Source organism: Pseudonaja textilis, chromosome 2 (genome assembly GCF_049901715.1).
Source record: "Pseudonaja textilis isolate UNSWEBS1 chromosome 2, rPseTex1.2, whole genome shotgun sequence".
Lineage (NCBI taxonomy): Eukaryota > Metazoa > Chordata > Lepidosauria > Squamata > Elapidae > Pseudonaja > Pseudonaja textilis.
In genome coordinates this window covers 218113632-218137440 of record NC_141991.1, presented here as the reverse complement: position 1 = coordinate 218137440, position 23809 = coordinate 218113632, and the positions used below count along the sequence as shown (strand labels likewise).

At 35.1% G+C, this 23809-nt stretch overlaps 1 long non-coding RNA gene across 2 annotated transcripts in view; it reads right to left on the bottom strand.

The window, feature by feature from the left end:
- Positions 1 to 1690: 1690 nt before the first annotated feature.
- Positions 1691 to 23809, bottom strand: part of LOC113445399 (uncharacterized) — a 95157-nt gene continuing 73038 nt past the window's right edge. For both annotated transcript variants that reach the window (XR_015741512.1, XR_015741511.1), the window contains exons 3-5: positions 5691 to 5750; positions 3996 to 4119; positions 1691 to 1749 (exon numbers count right to left, since the gene is read on the bottom strand). This is a non-coding gene — a long non-coding RNA (uncharacterized LOC113445399). The remainder of the gene's footprint in view (positions 1750 to 3995; positions 4120 to 5690; positions 5751 to 23809) is intronic.

Sequence of the window (23809 nt, the reverse complement as noted above, 5' to 3'; positions counted from 1 at the left end):
TCTAAAAACATATAAGGCATTTGGGCTATGCATAGGAGAGTTATTGGTTATTCAGCATCAGATCTTCTGGAAGTGCTTTGTAAAACAATTGCCATGCAGATACAAGGAGATGGATATTTTCATTTATTCATACAGGGCCTGATGTAGAATGTAGCTGCTTAGAAAGGGCAGAAAATAGTGGTGGGATTCAAAAAAATTTACTACCAGTTCTATGGGTGTGGCTTGGTGGGCATGGCTTGGTGGGCATGGCAGGGGAAGGACACTATAAAATCTCCATTCCCACCCCACTCCAGGGGAAGGATACTGTAAATCCCCATTCTCTCCCCACCCCAGTAACCTGCTTTCCAGCTCCGTTCTCCTGTGCAGGGCAACAAAAGAAAATCCAGCTGATCAGCTGGGACTTGGGAGGCAGAGAATAGATTGGGGCGGGGCTGGTCAGAGGTGGTATTCCAAATTACTCAAAATCTCCGCTACCGGTTCTCCAGAATTGGTCAGAACCTCCTGAATACCGCCTCTGGACCTAATGCTTGCTTTTGTTAAATTCTTTCAAACATTGACCTGAATGGCACATACATAGATTATTTACGTAACTTCTATTGCATGTGGAGAGTGCAATAGACCTGCCTGTACAGCACAGGCATTAGCTTTGGTGATAAATGTCTAGTTCTTCCTTGAGAGAATTATTAAAAGAGTTCTCTAGAGGACAAAAATGGTGGAAGGCACTCATTTAATAGTTCAGGTACAAAGAGTCAGATTGTGCCAGTTGGCAAAAGTTAGCAGGAAGCTGTCACAATAAATGGCAGCAGCTGCTCATAGTTCTAAAGAGTATGTCCCAGTCAAAACTGAAAACTGATGGCATCTACATTAATACTACCTTAATAGTCCATCTGCTACTCCATAGGGTCCCTAGCTGCTGTATGGAGTCACAGGCATTTGACAGGCAGTCTCTGTATGCCAGACGAGCATTGTGCCAAATGTTTGAGGCTGCCTTGTATCATTCTGTTCTGTCAAACTTTCCCTACTCATATATCAGGTAAGGAGTTATGAGAGTTTTTAGAGAGAGAAAAAAAGCTACGCATCATTGCTTTTAGCATCAGGGCAGCCAGGAATTTGGAAGGAAAATTGTTTTGGTTACTCCCATCTCTTTTTATTGACAAGACACAGAAAATAACATTGGCTTCCTGTTTGCTTTTAGTGGCTGTGTTAACAAAGGATAGAAAGAAGCTTTGCAGCACTATCAATCACTGGTTTGCATTTCATAAACCACTCTCCTATTATTTCAGGTAGCAATGAAAGTACATCCAAAAATTGCAGAAACCACAGGGAAAAAAAATTAAGCAAAATATGAACAGAAAGAGGTCATTTTAAAATTATTCATTGCACAACTATGTGCCAGCCTTGTTATATATCATTTCATGCAAGGACATGTGTACCACATCTTTAGAACTTTCTGCAACTATGTTGGAATGAACACTGCCACACATCTTTAGAAGTTCAAAAAATAAGAGCACATGGGAAAGTTAAGTAGCACTTAAAGCATTCAGAAATGCCAGAATATGGAAATTGATCTTTCAAAAGTCTGAACATTATAATTTTTTGTGATACATTATTAGTGCATTGTGGGAGAAATCCTTATGTAAAGAAAAAGAATCCACTGTATTGAAACTTTATTATTGTATCATTATTGTTATTATATACAGCCAATATGCATTCTGCTGGAAACTACCTGGAGTGATGCAGTGATCTCTTCTGTAAAATAAAACAAAATAGTATTAGAGATTTTGCTATATAGTGTAGGAAATTATTTACTTCACTAAGTTGTACTTCCATATTTGCAAAGAAAATAAAAACATAAATCTCCACTTCTCCCTCATTCCAAACAACAAAGATCTGCAGCATTATCTTCCACTGAAGTGCTTAAACATCATATTTGCTTGAAGTAATTCCAAGAAGATTCAGTTATGCTTACTCCAAAGCCTATTTAGGACATTCTCATCTGTATAAAAAACCACCACACGAAACCTGGAGCATTGATGATCCTAAGTATGTACAGTATGCAGAATTTCTTTTTACTTTACTGAGAGGTTTGTCTCCCAAAAATACTTTCACTGTAATCCAGAAATAATTGTATTTCAAGCACGGCTGCTTCTAAATATAGTGTTTGCAATGGCTTTCCTATTCAGTGGAAATGGATTCACATTTAAATTTACTTTATTACATAAACATGCTTGTTCCTTTGAAATGAATGCTGAAGCAATCTTTTATTTTTTTATTGCTGCTTATATTCCTTGTGTTTTGTTAATAAATTTCATTTAGAAGAGTGCATTCTAATCTGGTTGATTTGCAATAAATATTTACTGATTATAGGATTTACAACCATTAGTTAACTTAGAGAGGTTTGAGTGAAGTTGACTACCTCAAAAAGAGATTTGGGGTGCCCTTAAATTAGTGGTTATTTTTGTTATGTATTTACCACAGAAAGATTCTTTCTGTCTTCTGCCTGGCTTTGGGAATTGACTCATGTATCTTCTGACATTTATGGGTTGTTATTTCCTGTTCTATCAGCAAATGAAATGGTTTTGTTAACTCATTTTGTAGCACGAGTTTAGCTCTTTCAAGTTACTCAGATAATATTCTTAACTTCCTAGGAGAGTTTAACGAATAGATATTAGAAGTTAACAACATTATAATTTACTAATGTGTTTATATCTACTTGAACAATTAATTACAGAAAAGCTGTACTAGCCTTTTTAATTACTAGTGACCTTTAGGGTATTTTAGTATAGATTTAATTCCAACTATAAAGCTGGAGCAACTTCACCATCTGATTCAATTCACTTAGTGATCCCATGAGAATATGACAAAATTCCAAAGGTCCTCAGGGGTGTCACTTTTTGTTGAGTAAGGAATCTAATTTTCTATTGGAGTTGTGATATAATTTCACTTTATTGTCATAAACACAATGAATATTCGTTAAATGGACATTAATGTACAATTCTATGGTTTTTTCCTCCACAAATAGGGCTCTGCTTTCTCCGAAATCTTCTGAAAATAGTCTGGTGTGTATGTTTGTGATTTTAAACTAAGAGTTCCCCATACCATTCTTTTCATGTTCTGAAGTTTTCTTTTCAAGGTAGAAATGCCATAATAGAAGAGATTTTTCTTGATGGTTTTCCAAAATACCATAAACATTTTATCATGTGAAAATGCTAGATGAAATTAGTAAGCAACTTGAAAGTAGTAAAGCAGCTTGCTGGTGGCATTACTATGAGGAAAAGAAATCTGTAAAATATTTTTAAATGAAAACATTGTGTTTTTCTTTATTTTTTCAAAGGTTTTTTAATTAAACACTCCCACCCACCCACATACACACTTCCGTTATTAATCTATGCTTGTCTGCAGAGTATGGATTGGGTTAAAAAGGAACATTTTACAATTTAGCTTCATGGAAGTTTTTTAACTTTGTTCTCATGCTGAAGTGACTGGATGTACAACATGCAAATGTTATATCTCCTGATGAATCTAAAATTAACATGAGCCACTACTGTCTTTGACTGACACCTTTTGGATCTTTTCAAGCTTCTGCAAACTACTGTGTGTAGGCACTTCTAAAGGAATTGTCACTCATTTTAGCCACTCAATCAACATTTGTCACATTTTTGCATACTTTTATGAAAAACCCAACCTGGCACACCAGATGTGGCAAATTTATGGAAATGTAATGCTTTCATGCTGAAATCCCTTATGCAACAGAAGAGGGCAGTGCGTAATAAGCTTGGTTTGCAGCACTATGTATCAGACTGTTATAAAACCTTCTCCTTCTATAACCCTCTGTCTTTTGCAAGAATCAGCCACAACAACTTCATCCATATTGTTTTTCTTTGGAGGCTTGATAAATAGCTAGTCAATTTAAAATACTGCAAATCATACCCCCGTTTGTCATTTAGCTGACAGATATTGTAGGGTCAATACATACAACAATATTTAGAGCATACCTAGAACAGGTTATAAATGAAGTGAATGCCATCAAGATTTGCTTGGAATCCTGGAAGTCATGCATAAGAGAAATCCCACTCATTTGAACCTCTGTATCTCTGGCAGATTTGGCTGTTTCCAAGTCTGTCAAGTAAACAAAAGTATTATATGGTATATAATGTTTAAGCTATTTTTTATCCTACCTTTATTATTTTTATAAATAACTCAACCTAATGCCTCTTCCCCCTCAGCCCCAAACAACACTGTGATGTGAATTGATTGGTCAAAGTCACCCACCTGGCTTTCATGTCTAAAATGTAGTCTTCTAGTATCTAGCCTGGTGATTTTAACCACTAGATCAAACTAGCTCTCTATTTTATTTTATTTTCCTCCCCCCCCACCATCTTTATATTTCCTCTCTGATTCTTGTTTTCTGTTACTGGGTTAAGCTATCAAGACAAATAGAATAATACAATCTTCATATCAAGAAACTATTTTAGTACTATCTCATTTCTTGTAAAAAAACCAACCCATTTCCTTACTTGCTGGGGGACATGCTGCCAGTCTAACTAAAAACTGGGGAGAGCAAAAGACTGTGAAAATAAGTAGAGAGAAGAATTGGAGAGTGTAGTTGTGTGGTTGTGTGGAGCAGTTGCTAGTTCCTCATCAGGGAGCAAAAGAAAAATCCACAGATGACTATCCTGGAAAATGGGAAGACCTGGAGAGATTACATTTTCATACAAGGCCCAAAATGGGAAGGAAGAGATTGTCTATTATTGACAAAGTCCTGGTAGGAGGTCCTTCGAGCAACAAAGAGGTAATAGTGAATGTTCAGCTCACAGGTTCAGGAGAAGGTCAAATTGTGATGGGTTCACTATAATAAATCCAGCTGATTCTCTTGCCTTGATAAGCTCAGAAATGCAGAAGAGGGACATGGAATGAAAGAGGTAAGAAGCAGAATTGCTATGGGGTGGGCTAGGGAATACTTTCTGGGATAGAGACCTAGAGAGTACTGGCACTGGGTAAATATGGATATTGTGTTGTATATACCTGTAGTAAATACTTATAAATAACTTTACTGTGAACAGTAGAAAGCAAAAAACCTCCACTTTTCCATGTTGCAAAGCAAAATACATATCCTGTTCTCCCCCAAAACATCCCATCACACTTCAATAGTGGAATACCAAAATGGTTGATGATATAATCTATTTATTTGACAAAGATTTAAAGCAACAGCTTTTAAACAGTTACTTAGCATTTTATCAGATTTTTTCCTGTAAAGAGTCTTCTGGATAAATTTCCAATAGCTTTTTGTAGTCACAACTTTTTTAAAAAGTGATTTACTTCTTTCCAAAAAACTTCAATCAGAAATCTTAACTTTTTATTAAATAAATTCTTGGATGATCAGAAATAAAAGAAGATACTTAATAGTCTATTTTTGTACAAGGTACTTTTATTTTTCAGCCTAACCTGATTTATTCAGGAAAGTAACTTATACCAACAAATGGAACATTGTTTCAAATTCTTATCTTAACCAGACTCTTACACGGGTCATCTTTGAGAAAGACATGGTGCTCTTTCCGATAAAGTAGAATTACTTTGATTAATAGTAGACTTTCTAGATAATTAAAGTGTTACTATAACCCTGCCTGCCAATCTGAAGATTTAGATTAATTGTCTTATATTGGTCTCTAATTAAATAAAGCAGATGGTACCTGGAAGATGGTTACCTGCTGTTGGAAAGGCAAGAGTGACCTTCTTTCCTGTGAAGAGGTCTAGAAAAGAAATAATAGTAAGCATCAAGTCAAAAGTCAGATAATAGATATGGAAACAGAACTTTCCAGGGACTGGGCAGGGCTCAATTTTAGCATTCTTTCCTCCTAGGTTTTGGAAGTTTCCTTTTTTAATAGGCCCAACATTTCAGTTGTCAATCAACTGAAACTAGGAAAATTATTTTTGAGAACTTTTCTTAGCCTTATTTTTTAATCTATTCTAACTCTCTCCATGGGGTTATATATTTTACATTTGTGTGGCATTAAGGTTCAATTCAAGATTGAATTAAACAGTTCAGTTGTAATTAGTATTAAAAATGGCAGTACTTTCCTGAAAATAAAATATTTCTCAAATTATTTTTTCAGATGTTGAGTGGAAAAATACAAGTATAAAAATAAGCTACGGAAAAGGTTGCAAATGACAACATAAAACTCGAGTAGAAATAATTTATTTTACAGATAATTGTGTGGCAATTTATTTCAACAAACAATTTCTTTGGTGTAAAATGAATGCATAATTTCTTAGATTTAGTATTTTATGACTTTATATTGATAGCAATCAACATTTCAATACAAACATTTTTGTATTCTTTTCCTATTGTAGAAAATAGACGTTTCATTTTATTCTTCCATAATGGTTGCTTTTGTGTCTTAAGGTTGGGTGGGAGTAGACATTGAACTACTATTTTCATCACAGAAAATAACAAAAAGTGAATGCACTTCTTTTAGCATTTGAAAGAAACATTAATTTTTTAAAGAGAACCAAGCTGTATAATTGATTTTAATTTGTATTTTATTTTTCTAATAATGACAGTTTAGCATGCTGTAGAATTTAATTTTCCATTTCAGATTAAAGAGCTAAAGTGCGAGTAGCTTTTTTAAGAATAAGTGGGAAGATTTATAAAAATAATTCATATCCAGTTGAACAAAATGGGGTTATTACTGAACATTTTCTTCTACAAAATCCTTGGCAGTTTACAATATGGCATTTTTAAAATAAATGGCCTTGTTCTGTATGTACTTCACCGAGAAATATAACTTGTAGAATTAGAGAATTATCCTTATTTCATTTTTATTTTGTATCCTTCCCCCTCTCCTAAAAAAAAAAAACCCATACCCCAACATATTAGAAAAGGACACAGTAACACACTTGTCCCTCCTGAGGATACTATTCAGTTACATGGAACACTGGATGTTTCTCTACATCTCCAAGAACTATAATTTCTTTCTCATTGAAAAGTTCCTAGTAGCATATGCCAGACATAGAAATGAGACTCTTGTTCACAATTTTTACAATTATGAACAAAATAAGGAATTTGCCTTGTTTTGTCCAAACACAATCCTTAGGAACTTTATAATTAATCATTAATAGAGAGATTGGAAATACTCTTTCCCATTTTCTTAGGCTAGTCACTGAATGTTGGACTTAATGGCTTTTGTAGGCCAATGCTTGGTGTCAGAAAAAGTCTATCTGAAAATTATATTGTAATTGGGTTGTTGGCAGCTTTTAACTGAGATATGCTATATAATCCAAGAAATCTTCTCTTAGTCTAACATTGTCATGAAGACTATGTGCAGGTATGACAGTTCCAATCTCTTGATCCCTTGTAATTGACCACCAATAGCCTGCAGCTGTAGTAACTCCTCTGAGGAATTATGAACTATTCCATTCCGATGGCCCATGATCATCTGAAATGCCCCATTCTCCTTTATGTCCCCTTTTTGAGGGCTATGGGGCTAACCCACATAGTCAGGTACCAGGCAGGAGTGGTGAGCGAGAGAATTGCTCGGACTTCCCATATAGAGGTCCCACATAATAACAGTCAGATTTAATCAGAACCTAATTGCAAAATTCCCTTTATGGATATGCTGTCTCAATTTTAATTTCTTATCCAAAATGTGTATATTAGAGGGATATTAGAGGGATCCAGCCTGAGGAGTTAGGAATGATGATCATGGTGAAGATGAGGATTTAAAATACTTTCTGATATTATTGGTGGTTTATTTCATTGTTCTTTTTCCTTATCTGATTTTGCAAAAAAAAAAAAAAAAAACCAAAACAAAGTCAAGTATAATTTTATTGACTGGAATTTTAAAATGAAATGTTTGAACTGTGCAAACTTTTTCCCCTTTGACATAGCTATTTCACCCCATGATATTGTCCTCAAAATACAAGATTATTCTTTAGTTCCAGACTTGAAATGTAACAAGGAAAAAAACAACAAGGATTTAATCCTGGAAAAAATAAGATTTTAATAAATAAAAGTGGGATTTATAGTTGTATCTAATGGACAGAGGTAAACTGTCTATATAGGCTTCCCAACCTATTTCATTTTTTCTGAATATTTTGGTACATCAACCAGCATTTCAATGTACCAATCCAGATAAAGGCATGGCATAGCACCACAATGAAATTAGCAGACCAAACACATTCCTGGGAGCTATCATCCTAAAAGCAAATTCACTTTTAGCCTGCATGGCTAAGAAGTGAAATTTATATGCATAAACATGTTTGCCATTTTTATGGCTAAATATTGATATATTGATTAATATAGGCACTTCACTTTCAAATGTACAGACTTTCATACAAACTTTATTTTGTAGGAATGGCTCTTGGTAGCTTATGGTAGAGTGAAAATCAATCTGATCAAATCTGATATTATGATCATGGAATAATAATTACTGTATAACTTCCTATAAATTACAAAGCCTTCCATTTCGTGCCTCAATCCAAGCCTGCAATTTTTAAGTTATTTGAAAGCCCAATTTTATCACAAAATATATGAATTCTCTCTCTCTTCTTCTTCTTCTTCTTCTTCCTCTCCCTTACCCCCTTTGCTCCTTCCCTTCCTCTCTCTCTCTCTCACTTTCTCCCTCCATCTCTTTCTATGCATGTTTTTTCTGCACAAACTATGAAATCAATATACCATATTAAATGCTGGAGGAACATCATTGTAAACAAGTTATTGATGTGAAAAGTCATTTATACCTGACACTGGAGATAGATCATGATATTATTAATTTAACTTGCAGTTGTATATAAGTGCCATGTAAAGTTCTGCACATTTTATGGAGTTAGTTCTATAGTATTTTGACCACACAAAATCACTTTTAAATTGTCAATTTTAAATGTTCTCATCAAGAAGTTCAAGTGTAGGACAAAAGTCTGGCTGACTCGTGTTATCTTCTAAAATATGGAGTTTCATGCATTGATTGCAAAATATCTCAAAAGTTAAAAATATATTGTAGCACGCTACACACACACACACACACACACACACACACACAGACACACACACCATAAATATGTATGAAAAAATAAAGTATGGAAACTAAAGACTTTGTGTAAGTATGTAAATAGTGCATAATTTATTTAGGAAACTTACCAATAGGTGGAAAGGTTTAATTAAACAGTTGCAGTTATTGGTAGTCCTTGCTTAATGACTCCCTCAACCATTCAGTTACCATGCTCATGAAAGAGTAACTTTATGACCAATGCTTTCATTTACAATCTTTGCAGATTTGTAAAACAGAGGAGAGCTCAAGTAAGATCATAATCACAGTTCAAGTTTCACTTAGCAATCACTTTGCTTAATGACTGAGTGACTGGTCCAAATTACTTTTGAAAATTGTCTGCTGTTTGACTTTTGTCTATGGATTGTGATTACAGTGAACAAAAAATGGAAGAGTTGTGCTTTCCTAGTCCTAGAAAATAGATACACACTTCTCTCTTTCTTCTTTTTTGCTTGTCTCATTCAGATCCTTTACACCTCATTCTGACAAATCAGGACTCAAATTTTCTTCATTGCTCTAAAGTCTTTTTGAACAAACCAAAATTTCCACTTTTACTTTTTCCTGCTTTTGTTAATTATAGCTATAATAATACATACAATTGCTATATATTTTAACTGATGCCATTGTTAGTGGATTCAATGCTTTGAGGCTCATTTTCAGGCTCAATATCCCTATTCAGTGCTTTGGAAATGGCACTTTTTTCTTACTAATCAAAGGATAAAGCAGTATGTTCTGAGATTCAGTGTATATTATATTAATATCTTGCATTGTTCATATTATAGCACTGGATTCATTGGCAAAAAAATTTCTTTTTTTACTTTTACTTCTTACTTTGTATTTTTTAGTTTGTAATTTGTTTGTTTTTCAAAATAAAGTATTTTGATACAAGAATAGAGACATTAAATAAATTTAAAATCCTTATTGTTTACTAATATGCCCAAAATTTCAACATGCTTTATCTTATCGCATTTCAGTGTAACTTGTTTTTACCTTTATTTTTAAAATGTATTTAGTGCATTTTATTTATATAACAATTATTCCCCAAAAGCTCTTGGTGGCTAAGGGTTTAAATAACACACTAAATAAACCTACCCATAAAATAAAACCCAATCTTCAAGAATGCTAAATAACCTCATCCATAAAATAAACCAAATATAGTATGAACGCTAAACAGAGAAAATACATCAAAAACACATCTCCACAAATGTATGTCTTTAATCATAGCATGCTGTTCTCCTCTGATTGATGGATCAGTCATGTCTTAACTGCCAAATGTCGCAACAACCTGGAATAGGAGGAGTATATTGGAGGGTGTGGAAGTAGGGCTCGAAAAGGCCCAACTTTGAGTTCCTGCCAGGTGGCATCCTGACATAGATCTGGAAAGAGCTGACCTTATTCACCTGACTCAATAGACACATAAATGCAGGAGAAGGCAATCCTGCAAATGATATCCTGAGACTAACAAGAAATAGAGGCTTTCACATTGCTATTTGAAGAAAAACAAACCTGCAAAGGCTGCACACAATAAAAGTAGGAACTAGAAATATGTATCTGGGGAATCATTTAACAGTACTCATAATAGAACTTCAGAGGAGACATAGACCAAATTTGTTTCTTTCTCAGGATATCCATTCTAAGCTTCTTAGTTTCTGTTCTGAAGTAGAGATGGATGATTGACCTGCCAGAGATGATAATCAGATACACAGGGACCAAATGAACAATACATGAAACAATACACTGACACCACATGCTCATTTAGAAAGTACTAAGTTTAAAGTTAGCCATTTGGTTCTGTTGCTAGCTGGCAGTAAGCTTTGGTCAATGTATAGGAATACTTTGGAGCATTTCTGAGGTTTGTTTTGAACCAGTTAATATCAAAGATGGTAATATATTAATTAGAAAAACCAAGCATCCAAGAAAGCTCCAACTCAGTTGTAGTCAAGGTAGTTATCAAGTTACCCTTTCTTCTGATCTGTTGAGTCCTGTAACTCACTATAGGATGCATGGGTTAGAAAAAGAAACTTTGTGGAAAAATCTAGACATTGTGAAGTGAATGTTACCCAGGTAATGAACAGCTACCAGTGGCAGATTTATTATAAGATTTTGATATTGAATTTTAATATTTCCTTTTTCAAGACAAATATGAATGTTAGCTTTTATAAAATAACCAAAGCTATTGTGTGTATTTATAAAACAGAATTCTGTAAGAAAAACAGGAAGATCCATGTTGAAGAACTTACACACAAATCTGATGCTGTAGAATGCAGGATGGAAGTCAGAATGAGATAGATATAAAATAGTACTAAATAATATCTTGCTTTGAATCATAAAGGCACAAAAAGTGAGAAAATTTTCTTCAGATTCATACTTGTTCACATAACCTTTGGATTACCCCAACTAAAGTACCATTTCAGTGTTAATTCTGAGTTTCCCTCTTAATGAGCCAAAAACTTAAAGTGCTAGTAAAAACAATCATATTATCTAAAATTATTGCAGAATGATTTCTTAAATCCTTCAGGTAAAATTAAAACTAATTTTTGTATCTCTATTTTTACTTTATTCTTATTATTTTTCTGCTTTGATGCTTTTTAGCTGTAATTCTTGTTCTTTTTTTCAAATTAAGTAGGGAAGCAAGCATTTTTCTGCAGTAATATCAATGTATCATCTTTAATTAGTCAGAAAGTAATTAATGGAGAAAGAAATCCTCAATGCTACAAACATCCTGTTTTGGAATCATCAGTGCTATGCAGCAAGTTTATCTGCATGTTCTTTTCATTTTCATATTGTAGATTTTAATTGGTCTATCTTTAATATGCCATTTTCCAATCTGCCCATTTTTAATGTACCCATTTTATTTTAATATCCAGCTGTTAAAGTATGCTTCTTTACTATTATAACATTATAACATTTTCATGTGACAGAAGTAGACATTCAAAATAAAACATATCCATTAGTTAAAATGTACTCCTTCAACAGATGAAGAACATCTTTAATAAGCTCTGGTACTCCTGCTGAGTTCAAACCATTGGAACATGACTCTACCAGGCCAAATTTCATATTCTATTACTTTCCAATTAAATAATATGATGTAATTACCTAAAGCAAGAATAATTAGTTGAAATTGTTTTGATTTTTATAGACATTCTTAAAATCTGTTATGCTTTTATACTTAAGCATATGATTTTGCCATGTTTTCATTTTGACGTATTATTTAACAGTAATGATGTATTTCTTTTAAAGCAGGATTCAATTGTTGCAATCCAGAAACCTATTGTTGAATAAATGTGTAATGTTAAATACTTACAATTACAATTGTCAAGTGGAAAAAGATGATGGAATTCAAGAATCTTGTCATATTTACAGAAAAGCATTCATCAAGCATAATACATTTCATTTCCATTGATGCTACTGTGGTGCTTTAACTTCTAGAACAGAATTTACAAGAAATAGAGGGAAAAAATTGATTTCCCAACTCTATGATAAACTTCACACTTCTCAAGATCAGAATCAAATGTATAGAGCAGAGTTCAATAGTATCACTGCAATATATTCGTTTTTATTTGAGGTGCAAATCAAACCAACCCTCCTTTGTTAACTAATTCAGAAGCTATGCTTATCATTCTTCCTTCTCTACTCAAGAAAAAGTGGATTGTGCAATAAATACGCAAACATCATTTGAAATTGCATATGCTGTGTCATTAATCTAAATATTTGTTATATGCTGAAAGGGTTGAAAGGGTCTTTGAGGTTATTTTCTACCCCTATTGTGCAATCAAGATACCACTAGGTGATTATTAAAATGGATAGACCTTACTCATACCACACATTACCACATCTAGTGTATATGGACTGCATTGGGGCATTTTCATTTATAAGTGAAAACTTAGCAACATTTGCAATACTTTTAATAAAACAGAAAGAACTTCTTATTACCGTAATAATTCAGAAGTGAAACTAAATGGCATATAAATGTAAAGTCATAGATTCAGCAACAGGTAAGATTAATTCTCTTGTCATCAATTTTGCTGTCAGTTGTATTGATACGCATGCAATCCTTCTACTTTTACTATAACTGTTTTTAGTTGAGTCCTCTGAGATAAAAAGAGAAAGTTAATGGTAATGAAATACAATGTTTAAATGATTTTCTACCAATAAAGTTTAAAAAGAAAACGACTGTCAAAGTATTAGTATTGACATTTCTAGTTGCATGTAATTAATCTTAAAGCAGATGCTGGATTTATTTTTTTGTCATTGTGCTTTTCATTTGCTAGGCCTTCTGAAAAATACAGAGAGTTAAAGTCACTAAAAGTTAATTACCTGTATTATCTGCCAATAAGAAATTGGACATCTTTAACAGTTTCCTGAGAATTTTAATTTCTGTTAATACCTCATAATTATAGGATAAGATTTCAAACACATTTAATTGTTGCTGCTGCTATGATTTTACTCCTAAGCAGTATATAGGCAATTTAATTTTATACTAACTAAAAGACAGGAAAAGACTATATATAGTAGTTTAGATTTGTGACAATTCAAATTAGCTGAGATCTAACTGAAGACCATTAGAAGTCCTGATTAGATGTCCATGTATTATCCTTTCTGTCCATCATAAAGAAAGAAATACTTCCTGGATAGAATAGAAGAATTAGTCATGTTTCATATCCAATATCTGGCAGTTTAATGACATTAAAAATAGCTGAGGATGCACATTCTCTCAGAAAAAGATTGGCAAGACAAATGACTCATAACATAAAACCTGGAAACAAATAAGGACCAAAAAAGTCAAATTCAGGAGAAAATGAGATAGGAAAGGCAACTGAAATGAAAGACCAAGCATATGACTAATTGATTATTGATGGCCTTCAGAAAGCTGGCCTCTTATTCCTGTTATTCAAAAACAGTACAGGTAGTTCTTGAATTATGACCAGTAACATGGATGTTAAGTAAATCTGGCTTCCTGTTGACTTTGTTTGTCAGAAGATCACAAAAGCTGATTGCATGAACCCAGAACACTGCAACTGTCATATATATGAACCAGTTGCTAAGTATCTGCATTTTGATCATGTGACCATGAGGATGCTGCAATGGTCTTGGTGTGAGAAATAGTCCTGTCACCCTTTTCACTGCTATTGTAACATTGAACAGTCACTTAATGAAGTAGCTATACTTTGTATAGAATTAAAACACATAGTTCTTTTACATGTGTTTCTATGTGTTTTTTTATGCTATGAATAAAAAAAAAATGGCATTTTATCCCCTTTTTTTCACCCCGAGAATCAGAAACCAGAAATACAAAATGCCAACTTTAATGTTTCTTCCTAAATAGCTATTGCACTTAGACTTATCTATCACTACACAGTGCTTTACAGACTTTTCTAAGCAGTTTAGAGTCAGCCTATTGCCGCCAACAATCTGGGTCCTCATTTTACCCAGCTGGGAAGGATGGAAGGCTGAGTCAACCTTGAGCCTGGTGAGACCCGAACTGCCAAACTACTGGCAATCAGTGATCAGGAGAAGTAGCCTGCAGTACTGCATTCTAACCACTGAGCCACCACAGTTATATTTCAAAATAATAACAGTAATATAATATCTTTACCATATAATACCTTTACCATCATCAGACTACAACAGCTGCTTATACCAGGTCCTTGGGAAGGACTTGATAGTTGGATAAAAAGGCCAAATTTAGTCTAACTGGCTGACTGTGTGACAAGCCATAAATGCTAACTGTTCTGGTAGTTGATGTAGTTCAATAGCATTTATTTAAAAACAAGCTCTTTCCATTTGAGCAGAAAGGACACTGCTCAAACAGCAGATACAAAAGATCAGCTCCTAACTGACAAGATGATTTTGAAAAATTGTAAGAAATGGAAGACTAATTATAATGTATGCTGGACATACATTACAAGGAAGCATTTTACTTCCTGCTACATGATTGGGTAATCAAGTACCTATCTTGGTGTGCTTGTGGAGCTTGTATGCTCTAAGAGAGATACTAACTGTGAGTATTTGGTATTGGATAGGTCTCAATAGAGGAGTTGGAGTGTCTCTTCCATAAATTAATTTATTTATTTAGTGTATGGTACATGTTAGCTACGAATCACTGAGGTGGCTGGCTGCCTATGTGAAAGGAAATTTTTCAGGTGGTGTTTTCTTTACCTATGGGACAACTGAATGCCGGTAAGCATTCAGTGGAGGGTCCTTTCTTGTCCCTGTACAATTTATTAGCTCATGGGAATTGAACTACCAAGCAGCTGACCTCAGTAGTGTGCAGGCCCAGCGTCTTACCACATGAGCCACCGGGCCCCCTCTTCCATAAATAATAGGGTAATTTACACAAATCCATACTGGATTGATCATTGCCTGTGTCAACAAGGTGATGGAGTTTCTGGACATCTGGTGACAAATCCAGGACTCAGCAGCTATTGGCTTAGAAACCATGACCAGCAGCTTCAAGGCGGCTGGAAGAAAAGATTCACCCACAGCAAATAAACAAAGATTGAAAACAAAGAAATAATGATTTGTTATTATAAATCAAGTCCAACAAAAAGAGGATATATCAAAAGAATGCACCAGTTTTGGAAAGAACCACGTGCAGAATAAGAAATAACATGACAAAGTCTAGCAGATTAATATCAATTCAGAAAGAACAAAGTCTTCAAACTAAGAAAGAAGAATTGAAAGAAAGAACAATTGAGCATCCAGAACACCCCAAAAACAATGGAGTAAGATTGTCTGCATTGAACCTGGTTCCAAAGAAATAGCTACCACAAGTATTAAAAGATATCAATATCAAAGATAAGTACCAGTTCACTGCAAGAAATGAACCAAGTAATGACTTGCTGCAACCTAATTGGAAACTCAAGCGTCTAGAAATAACAGGAGTCAAGTAGAAAGATCAGAAACTATGTGCAAAGATCAATGGCACTATAGAAGACATAGTTGCTGCTCAAATGCTAATTGACTGGGAAAGATTAATATGAAGAGAGAAATCTTTCAAGGAGACTTACTTTCAAAACTAAGAAGGCAATAACATAGAGAAAAGCTGTTGCTGCAAAGAAGTGGACGAAACAGTAGGCTATCTATCTATCTATCTATCTATCTATCTATCTATCTATCTATCTATCTATCTATCTATCATATTTCTGAAATGCCCAACTTGTACCAGAAATGTTAAAATATCAAGCAGTAGATATAAAACTTAAAAATTTAGGAGGCAAGAGTGATTAAAATTAGTTAAAATGTGAAGGAAGGTCTTTCGGGAAACTAAGGAACCACATGGCTCCATGTTCCTCTGTGCTCCCAATGCAAGCCACAAAGCCATGTTTTAACCCATTTATGCAAGGCCAGGAGAATGGGGGGAGGGGGCTGCTTCACCTTTGGGAGGAGAATATTCAGGGGTGGGATTCTACCAGTTTGGACTGATTCGGATGAACCGGTAGTTCCTGTGAGCACTTGGCCCCACCCACCCGCACCTGCTCTTACCTGTGCTTTATTTCATTGTATTATAGCACAGCTGATTTGGGCAGCAGGGTGGTTTGCTACACCTCAGCTGTTTTATTCACAGGGGCTGCAGTAGAAGGTAAGTATTAGAGCTGAAAATGGGCTTTTTTTAATGCAGAGCGTGCGCTTACCTAACCAGTTGTTACACCAGTTGACTCACACCACAGAAAATATTCTACAGGGCAATGACAGAGAAAGGTCTCTTCTTAGACCTTGTCAGTCAGAGTTCTTTAACTTACAGGGTCTGCAATCTACCTTCCCTGCCTAACTAGGTGGGATGGGCTGATATGATGGGCCAAAGACAGTTCTGTAGGTAATCTAATATCATGTTATGTAGTTATCTGCTGCAAGAAGTTCACACAGAATGACTAAAAACAGTAGCATGAGAAAGTAGAACAATGGTAAATTGGAATATCTGCAAGAAATACCATTTGTCTACAAGCAAGAACTGGTAAGGCCACAAAATAAAGAGAGTTATAAAAAAAATAAAGAACAAAATAAAATATATTTTATATTATCAACAAATAAATGCTCTGTCCTACATATTGGCAAAAACAAAAAATCAGAAAATAAAATACAGGCTGAACAGTCAAGACCTTGTTGATGATCCAAACTCTGTCAAGGATCTTGGAGTACTCATCTCTAATGATCCAAGTGCTAGAACCCACTGTAACTACATAACCAAAAAGGCGTTAAGAGCTGTTAACCTAATCTTATGTAGCTTTTTCTCTGGTAATATTACACTAATAACTAGACAGCTCATCAGTCTGGAACCCACATTACGTATCTGATATTAACACAGTTGAGAAAGTCCAGAAATATTTCACAAGAGTTCTCCACTCCTCTACTCATTGAAGAATACCTTATGACACCAGACTCAAAATTCTAGACTTAGAAAACCTAGAACTACACCACCTTCAGTCCGATCTAAGTATAGTATGTAAAATCATACATTGCAATGTCCTACCTAAATGAATATTTCAGCTTCAACCATAACAACACAAGAGCAAACAATAGATACAAACTGAAGGTTAATCACACCAAACTTGATTGCAGGAAATATGATTTCAGCAACAGAGTGGTCAATGTCCGGAATACACTACCTGACTCTGTGGTTTCTTCCCCAAACCGCAAAAACTTTAACCTTAGACTTTCTACTATTGACTTCACCCCTTTCCTAAGAGATCTGTAGGGGGCGTGCATAAGCGCACCAATGTGCCTACCCTCCCTGTCCTATTGTTTCTTTTATTGTTTTTATTTTTCTTATATGTATCCATGTATTCATAACTATGTTTTACTTATACCTATTATCTTGTAAGTAATTGACAAAAATAGATAGATAGATAGATAGATAGATAGATAGATAGATAGATAGATAGATAGATAGATAGATAGATAGATAGAATTGCCTCAGAACTTTAAAATTCAAACAGATATGCATCTGTCACACAATACCCCAGACTTAAGAACTGAGTATAAGAAAGACAAAAATGTCTGGATAGTTGATGTGGAATACCTGAAAACACCAGAAAAGAAGAGAAAGAACTGAAGAAAATTACAAAATACAAAGATATGCAAATAGAAGTAGAACAACTGTAGCAAAAGAAAGCAAAGGTAGTACCAATAATAATAGGTGCCTTTGGTGCAACCCCAAAACAGCTGGAGCACTACTTAAACACTATCAGCATTAACAAAATCACCGTAGTTAATTACAAAAGGCAGCTTTACTGCAACAGCTTACATCCTGAAACAATACTTTTAACACCATCAAACATTTACCTATCCCAGGTCCCTTGGAAGGACTTGGTAGGTGGATAAAAATTCCACATCCAGTCTAAATATCTGGCTGATTATTTAACTAATCTCATCCTCCTTCTCTTCCTCTTCCTCCTCCTCCTCCTCTTCCTCCTTCTCCTCCTCCAATCCAATTTGAACATCTAGCTATCTGTGCAATGAACCATAATAATAATATTCTGGATGCATTCAAATCAGTGTTGACTTCTGGTAACTACCTGGTCAAATCCAAATAGTTTAGACAAGATTTTAGAAGGGTTTGCCTCTTTTCTAGAGCTAAGAGACTCTCTGAGAGTTCACCCAACTGACTTTGAGCCTAAAATAAGACTAGAACTTGCATTTTTCTGATGCCTTAACCACGGTGCTAACTGGCCCTCAAAGTCCATTAACTTCAAAGACTTAGTTATGATACTACTCATTCAACATGCTTATAGGAGTAGTATACAGATGAAGAATTTTAATGCATTACAATTCATTCATGGAAAATTACTGTTCATGTTCTGACATTCATAACATAAGTTGAATAAGATCTTAAAGTCTATAATATTTTTAGCAAGTGTGTGTCAGACTAAGAAAGGACCCTTAATTTGCCATTTTTGTTTTCCTTTGCACAAAATAATAAAAAATAGTGGTTTCACTGTACGCTTCTGTATATAACTTTTAAAAGAAATATAACATATTTTATCTCCACATCATTCCAGGGTACTTATACTACAACAAAACTTTCAAAAATGCTTTGCTGTTTTGTAATAGTAAAAGGATGTACACCCATACATATACCAGGGAATCTGAACATACCAGTATCCCTACAGAGATTAGTAGTGAATTTGCTTTGTATAAAACTATTTACTTGTTGCCAAACTTTTCATTTGTAATTATCTGTACTATGAATATTCATTATCACTTCAGTAAATAAAATCCAGAGAGATTGCATGCATTTATTAATTTGTTTGTTCAAATTTGTATCCTATTAAATAGATGAAATCCTTTCACAGAATTATCTACATGAAAAGGGTTGGGTAGAAGTGGGAAATAAATAGCAAAGGATATTTTTCTTTCTAATGTAAACATCTGGCAGTAATCCTTGCTTACACAATTAATGGGCATTTAATTGGCAATGATCAGTTTATTGCAGCAATACAAAGTGAATGTTTCCCCAGGAACAAACAGCTGTTGCAAGAATTTCACAGTGATTTAGCAAACACCAGGTGATAGCTGTGTCTAGAATGGAGAGTTCTCTTGCTGAGTATATATAGTTGAGGCACTTCAAAAGGGGGTGGGTGGAATAGGAAAATTAGCACATTACATATTGTTAGTTTTTCACAAGCACAAGTATTTTCTGTTTAATTAAAATTTAATAGAGCTAATCTAAATATGAAGTGCTTATAGAAATATTTTGTACCTTATGTTCTGTTAAATTGTTATCAGCTTTGAGTATAGAACTAATCTAGGCATATAGCCTACAAGACCAACTTAAAACAAAAACTTCCTTCCTTCCTTCCTTCCTTCCTTCCTTCCTTCCTTCCTTCCTTCCTTCCTTCCTTCCTTCCTTCCTTCCTTTTAGAATTGCAGCATTATTGTCAAACTATATATTTGGCTACAGTTGTTATTCTATCCTTCACGATTTCTATTATGGTATATGAAAGATTTTAAGGGATACATGTTTTGTTGTGGGCTTTTCCAGAACTTCATTATCAAATGTGAATCAAGATGCAGTTGTTTTCTTCTTTGAAGAATGAAGGATATATAGTAGTACCTTTCCCAGATTCAGAGACAATTCTATATCCATTTTTACCCAGTGTAAGTGGTACAAGAATGATTTCTGATAGAAAAATTACATGCTTTAAGGGAAATGCATGGCAAATTTTAATGTAATCAGACAAACACCAAATATTTAGTTTCCATGGACTGTAAGTAATAGAATATTCTAAGGAAAATTACCAATCAATTCAAAAGTTAGCCACTGCAGAGCTTCAGGGAGAAAAACTAAGGTAAAATTGTTTCTAGTTTTTTTTTAGATCAACTCAGAAATATTTTACTCAGACTAATGAGAGGGAATATTCACTAAGACAATTACTTGCAAAAATATGTCTTTTTCATAATAAAATTAATGCAATTTTTTATTGGAAAATGTGTTGCTTGAGCTTCCAGTATTATTAAGAAACATTTCCTAACTCTAATCAGATATAACACTTACAGAATGTTCTTTTTCCCCTAAAATTCATATTTCAGCTACTTGTTCTTGTTCCCATAAAACTTTTTAAAATACTTTTTACTATGTAATTTTGTTACTAACTTAATAAAATGATAATAGCAAATTGCTTGGCTCTTGGCATATATTAAAATATATCCTACTGTTCTACTACCGCAGCTCCATTGAGAGTGCCCTGACATACAGTATTCTTGTATGGTATAGGAACAGCTCTGTAGTGGACATAAAAGCTCTACAGAGAAACACTAAAACTGTCCAGAATATCATTGGGCTCCAGTTACCAGCCCTGGATGACATCTTTGCATCTCGCTGTTTGAGGAGGTTGCACAACATTCTCAGAGACTCTTCCTATTCTGCTTAAAATCTTTGTGAACTGTTGCCTTCTGCCAGAAGATACAGAACTTGGACCATACGTTTTCTGAACAGTTTTTATCCCAGAGATATAATTGCACTTAACAATCAACTTAAGGACCAACATCAGCGAACTGTTGGGCAGTATTACTTGGCCTGTTATGTGGATGCTTGTTTGTTTTTAAGGGGTGGGGAATTTTGGCAGGTGAGGGAGTGTTTGGGGATTGTTCTGTGTGTTGGGTCTATCTCTGGGTGTTATGTGAATTTCATTGTATGTCTACTGTGTATATATGTCCAATGAGAATAAAAAATTCAAATTCAAATATACATTTTAAATTGGAACTTACCGGCCAGGTGTTTAATTTCCCAAAAGTTGCTTTTCCTTGAGGTAGAATAATTCTGTTGTAGCCAAATGCTTTTTTTATTTACTAAGTTAACAGACTATGTTATACCACACAGTCATGGCACAAACATGAGCAAATCATCAAGGGTCAATGTGAAAAAGTATTTGTTTCATATATGCGTTTGGTAATAATTCATTTCCATGACAAGAGGAGACAATCAATCATCTTCTCTTGTGCATTTCTTCAATAAAATTACCATTTTTGATATGACAAAGGAAGATGCTTCTTAAGTAATTTGAGCATGCTTACATGGATCAATGCATTGATCATACATTCACTCTTAAAGCCCCCTGGAATCATTAATATGACAATGCTGGGTTGAATTATTTTTTCTATATTTATATTGAGTTGCTACCCAAGCATTTTTAAACCTTTTTCTTCAAAGGAACAAGGAATTTCTGTATCCGACAATCTATATTAGTAAGTAAATGTTAGCTACATTTCTTTCTCAAGCCATAGTTAGAACAGCAGAAAACATTTTGAGAACTGCAATGACAGTTCATAAACTAATGTTCTACAGCAGCTAGGCTCCCCCAGTTGACAATTTGTAGTAGAATTCTGTTTTTGTTATTATTGTCCTTTACTCACAAAAAAGTTACAGTATTAAGTCAAGGTAATAAAGCAACAGACCATTAATTAGGAAAAAAATAAAATTACTTCATAAGTCCTGAAGGTTTATTAAATTATTATTTCTTGATGAATAAAATCAGATCATGAAATGCTTCCACAAAATGAAATATTTTGCCACAGAATGTATGTCTTGGCAAGACATCATATATATTCAAGAGTATTGGGGATTTTAGGAATAATCCATGTACCTATTATTTTTATCTCTGTTAAAAAAAAACCTCTAAATATTCATTACTAGTATAAAGACACTGCTGTATTATTAAATAACTTCCAAACAAACAGTGGCACAGTGGTTGGAATCAGTGGTGGAATTCAAATATTTTTACTACCGGTTCTGTGGACGTGGCTTGGTGGGTGTGGCTTGGTGGGCATGGCAGAGGAAGAATACTGAAAAAAAACCCATTCCCTCCTCACTCCAGGGGGAAGATTACTGCAAAATCTTCCCTCCCCACCCCAATAACCTGCTTTCCAGCTCTGTTCCCCTGTGCAGGGCAACAAAAGAAGATCCAGCTTGGGACTCGAGAGGCAGAGAAGAGATGGGAGTGGGGCCAGTCAGAGGAGGTATTCCAAACTACTCAAAATTTCCGCTACCGGTTCTCTAGAACTGGTCAGAACCTGCTGTATACCACCTCTGGTTGGAATGCAGTATTGCAGGCTAACTCTGCATTCCCACTGTCAGAAGTTCGATTCTGACCAGCTTGAAGCGGGTAGTGATGCAGCTGCAGTAGAAAGCAGATTCACACCCACACAGATGATGAGACACGACCACAGACCAGAAGCCGTACCGCAGCTGCATTACTACCCACTTCAAACCCCTCCGACCCATACATGAAGTGAACTGATGCCCAACATGAAGATGTGGCACGACCACGAACGCGAAGCCAAACAACAGGATCACATTCACCAGCTCAAATCCCCCAACAACTAAGACTAACCTGAACACAGCCAAGCCCCCACCTGAACAGAACACACCCCCAGCCAATCAGAACACAGCCAACCCCCCAACCAATCAGATCACAGCCATGCCCCCAACCAATAAGAACACACACACACCCATTCAGAACACAGCCAAACCCCCACCCAGTCAAGCCACACTCCCACTGGCAGTTAAAAGAAAAAACAGCTACAAGCTCACATTACTCCAAGAAGCACAAAGCCAAAGACACAAGCCTGAAGATGATGAATGAGATTTCATCGAAACGTCACCAAAATACTTCCAATTTTATGTGGAAGAAAACCCGAACAAACAACATCAGAATCATGGGCTAAAGAAAAACAGAACTGGTCGGTTGCTCAGTGGTCCAAAGTTCTCTTTTCTGATGACAGCAACTTTTGCATCTCATTTGGAAACCAAAGACCCAGAGTCTGGAAGAAGAAGGGAGAGGCATACACTGCAAGATGCTTGAAGTCCAGTGTGAAGTTTCCACAGTCTGTGTTCATTTGGGGAGTCATTGTGCTTCATTAAGCCCATGTCATCTGCTGGTGTTGTTCCACTGTGGTTCATTAAGTCCAGGGTCAACGCATCCATCTACCAGGAGATTTTGGAGCACTTCATGCTTCCTTCTGCAGACGAGCTTTATGGGAATGCTGATTTCATTTTCCAGCAGGATTTGGCACCTGCCCACACTGCCAAAAGCACCAAAACCTAGTTTAATGACTGTGGGATTACTCTGCTTGATTGGCCAGCAAACTCGCCTGACCTGAACCACATAGAGAATCTATGGGGCATTGCCAAGAGAAAGATAAGAGACATGAGACTGAACAATGCAGAACAGCTGAAGGCCTCTATTGAAGCATCCTGGTCTTCCATAATACCTCAGCAGTGCCAGAGGCTGATAGCTTCCATGTCACACCACATTGAGGCAGTAATTGCT